Here is a 4,170-nt window from a genome sequence, read left to right as displayed (position 1 = left end):
CAGCAGCTCCTCTCTCCTCTCTGCATCCCATCAAGTGGTCCGTCTGAAGGGCTTCCCCTCTTCCAGCGAATCCGGGGGCGCGTCTTCCTCCGAGAGGAGTGTGGAAACACAGCCTCTTGGTTGTGTGAGGGAGTGTATCTTTGTGTGGGTGTTAATAAAGTTAATCCTTACACAATGTGACCCTTTATTTGGTTGAAGACGACAGTTTGAACCCTCGCTGAGCACCGGGCAAAGTTTAACTGAAGCCACTGAAGGTGTGTGATGTAGCAGGGCGCCACCTCTTGGTTGAAGTCGTTTTCAACATTTCACCGACTCAGGATCGCATGAATCCAGTGTTGGCGTTTTTTAAATAATAATAATAATAAAAATCCTACGGCAGGTAAATATAAACATGAATTATAGCAAAATTTAGTAAAAATTGAGTGCATATGTTGTATTGGTTATTTCATGCACTGAAAACGGCTGAATGTGGCTGAGAAAAATGTCTGACTCATATAATCCACAACCCACAGGATGGTGCTGTTCCAACAGTAAATAATCAGAATCAGAACACTTTATTAATCCCAGAGGGAATTATATAAAGAACAATTAATATCAAAAAATAATTAATGGCACAAGTAAACACACTTGTCACTTTAGCAGAGGTACAGATACTTTGGCAAGAGTTGAATCAACGATTCAACTTTATTACTCAAGTAAAAGTGAAGGAGTATAGCCTCTGAAATATAGGCATTTATTAAAGTCAGACTTATATACTGGAAGATTCAAAAATTTATCTTAGAAACTTCAGATTGTTCCAAGTCCCAGTAATTGTGGCAGTTTGAAAAAGATTTAATAAAGGTTTCATAAAATAACAGTCAAATTTCAGATAAGAGAATAAGAAAAACAAACTAAAAGAAAGTGGCTTACTGCAGAGTGCAGTTACTGCACTTGTGTTCATTATTTCTGACAGAAATGTTACACACTGCAAATTCATTCCCTCACTCACTTAAAAATAAATAAAATACTGATCATCTCGATGCCCCTTGTTTTGTGGCTCTCCTGCTTTGAAAGGGAAACTGCAAATACATGATTGCAGCTACAAAGATACGCACGGGCCAGCTTCACTGATGCTCTGCTCCACAGAGTTAGAGTTAGAGTTTTTTTTAGGACTTCTGCCTCAGCCTAAACCAACACACTCTCAAAATTTGATCACCTGTTCCTGAGATGTAAGGCTGAAAACTTTCCAGAATCTTTTTTTCCTCTATTCTGAATATTGACACATTTAATCTGGTTTGCCTTTTAAGTGAAATTTTATAAGACTTGGTACATAAATATTTCAGGTATTGTCAAAATTTTGTGATCTTTGACCACCGAATAATTCACTTGAACACTCAGTTTCAGGCAATCTTCTATACTTTTGGATCTGTATGATGCCAGTGAGAGTGGATATCCCAAATATGATCATCTCAGCCACAAAGAAGCTCCATCCACCTGCTGTCCAAGCCTTATGCTTGTGATAGGCAACCAATCAGAAGAGGTTACATGCAGGCAGAGGAGACCTAAAACCATATGGAACTGTGAACCAAACAAAGCTCCTTTAATAAAGTGCAAAAAATATGTTGAATTCCCTCTAAACAAGAAATTATAATATAAAGACCAAAATATAATCAATTCAGTGTGGAATACATATGTGTCAGCAAATCTTCTACTGTGTTTTTCTCCACATACTGCCAATGATCCACTGAACAGCCCCCACTGTTGTTCTGAGGCAGCTCAGTCGTCCAAATCACACTGAATGCCTTTTGGAAAGTCAAAGAGGCCATAAGCTTTACTAACACTTTTGCTTTTACTATGAGATGCAACTTTAATGTCTGATTGGTTTCCATGTTTTCTTTGTATGTGCACCAATAAGTTCTTTTTGTAGAGAACGACGGCGCAGTGAGGGCACTTCACTGACTTTAAATACATCACACATGAAGAGAGCAGCTCTGTGGCTTCAGACTGTGCTGCCTCAGCAGGTGGTTTACAGGCGTCTTGAGGGGGAGCTGAGTTTGGCTGACAGGATGGCGGAGTGTCAACAGGTGACACAAGTGTGTAACAATGGTCTGACATTAAAGAGTCCTCTCCAGCTGATGTGGGAAGGTTACGCTCCAAAGGAGGCTGCGCTGACCTCTGCTGGGGAGCACAGGGAGTGAAAAAGGACGATGACGATGATGCAGGTGCCCCGATTTCTGCCGAAGGTGGCACTGTATCACATGTGTTTCGACATCCAGTTTGCGCATGATTGTTTTCTCACAGTGCGGGCAGTGGTAATGACCCGTGTCTCGGCAAGGCAGGTTGCATCTGCAAATGTTTGTATCTGCAAGGGACAGCCATACATCACAGTTAGGAATTTAGCTGTCCAGCTGTGATTTTACTCAGTGATGCGATGGCATAAATATTTAAAAATCATGTTCCTTTCAAAGTAACTCTAGCTTTCTTCTAAAGCTGATCTACTGACTCCAAATCAGAGTTGGTAAGAGTAAGTAAAACTGTTGACCTTTAAATGTACGGTAAATGCAACGCTGTTAATCAAAAGAAGCCCACATTTATTTCCTCTTGTCATCAGCTTACCTTGGAAATAAACTGCATTTTTGATGTGGGACTCCAGATGTCTGCACATGGTCTTTGCACGTGTGGTGGTGAATTTCGGACACAGAGGGCAGCCCAGAGCCACGGTCGCCCCATTATTATCATTATTACTTGTTCTACGTGGTTATTTTATAAATTATGAAACAATAAATTAGACAGCCCACATTAGGAGCCGGTTTCCAGGACAGTGACTATAGGTTAAATGCCAACCGTCTCCTTACACGTTGTTAGGCTTGTGAACTGCGAGGGTCACTGTAAGCTCCAGGAGTCACAATCTTAAAAATGAGCTATATGTAAGAATTTATTTTAAAGCTGATTCAAAAAGAAACAATTTTGCTACCAAATGCAGTTGATTATCCAAAATATGTTTTCTGCCTCTCTGACAAATAAAAATCATCATCAACCACACAACAGTTATTCTATTACCAGACTGAACAATAACACACACACACACACACACACACACACAAAACCAGACTGAACCTTCAAATTCACACTAAAATAACAAAACCCCGTCAAACCAGTAAGCATTTACAGTGTCTCTCAATTCAGATAAAGTATTGAAGAAACTTTTTCTACACCAATCAGCTGTGACCAATAAAGGAAGTTCTTGTCTGCGCATGCGTGATTATCTCAAGCGCTGACAGCTAAAAACAAACACTCGCTTTGACAGGTTTAACACTTTAAGACTGTCACACACGGGATTCTTCGCTATATTCAAGTTTAATGTAACGTAACTTTATAAAATATTCTTACAGCTGTGAGAAAACAAAAACGGCGACAGTTACCGCCACAGGTTGCAGGAAATTACGTGACTGCTCATGGGCAACTTTACTTCCTCGTCTTTAGGTTTACTGTGGTTAGACTAAAGGTGCAAGTCGCCCCCTACTGTAGTAGACGGTAACATCGTCATTACAGTATATTTTGAATATTTGACCTGGTTTCTATATATTTAATTGAAGCCTTTTGAACTATCAGCTTCTCTTCTCGGACCTGCCTCACTCTGTTTTCCTGCATTTTTCTTTTTAATTTGAACTTCCCGACTCTCTGTTATAAAGTTAAATACAACAATGCCCTTTGGACTCATCTGACTTATTAACTAGTGCCTGTCATTATGGCTACAATACTTGACCTCTATGTAACATCATCTTAACTCCAATGAAGAGCAGCTGAATTGATTACATGGCTAGTGCTGCTAAATCCTGCAGGAAGTGTATTAACAGAGGACTACAAAGAGAGAAGTGCTGAGTAATCTGGCCCTGTCATACCTTAAAGGCCTCATAATATCATTTTAGCTAACCTGAGCACTTTGCTCTCAGACTGCAGGCTTGCTGTTGGTTCCTAGAGTTTCTAAAAGTACAATGTTAGAGAGAGGACTCAGGTGTTAGGCCTCTGTCCTATGCAACCAGCTCAGAGACATACACCCTCTCTACTTTTAAGATTAGACTCTTAAAAGTAGCATTCATTTTTCATGAAGATTCTGGATGATCATTTATGAATCAATCACACTAGAGTAAAAAATGAATGGCTAATTCATTGCAACTAGGAACAATTCGT

At 39.8% G+C, this 4,170-nt stretch overlaps 1 pseudogene; it reads right to left on the bottom strand.

Moving 5' to 3' along the window:
- Positions 1-358: 358 nt before the first annotated feature.
- On the bottom strand, positions 359-3,895 carry LOC146497366 (uncharacterized; annotated as a pseudogene).
- Positions 3,896-4,170: the final 275 nt, after the last annotated feature.

Source organism: Neolamprologus multifasciatus, chromosome 18 (assembly GCF_963576455.1).
Source record: "Neolamprologus multifasciatus chromosome 18, fNeoMul1.2, whole genome shotgun sequence".
In the NCBI taxonomy this organism is placed as follows: Eukaryota; Metazoa; Chordata; class Actinopteri; order Cichliformes; family Cichlidae; genus Neolamprologus; species Neolamprologus multifasciatus.
This window is presented reverse-complemented; position numbering and strand designations above follow the sequence as displayed.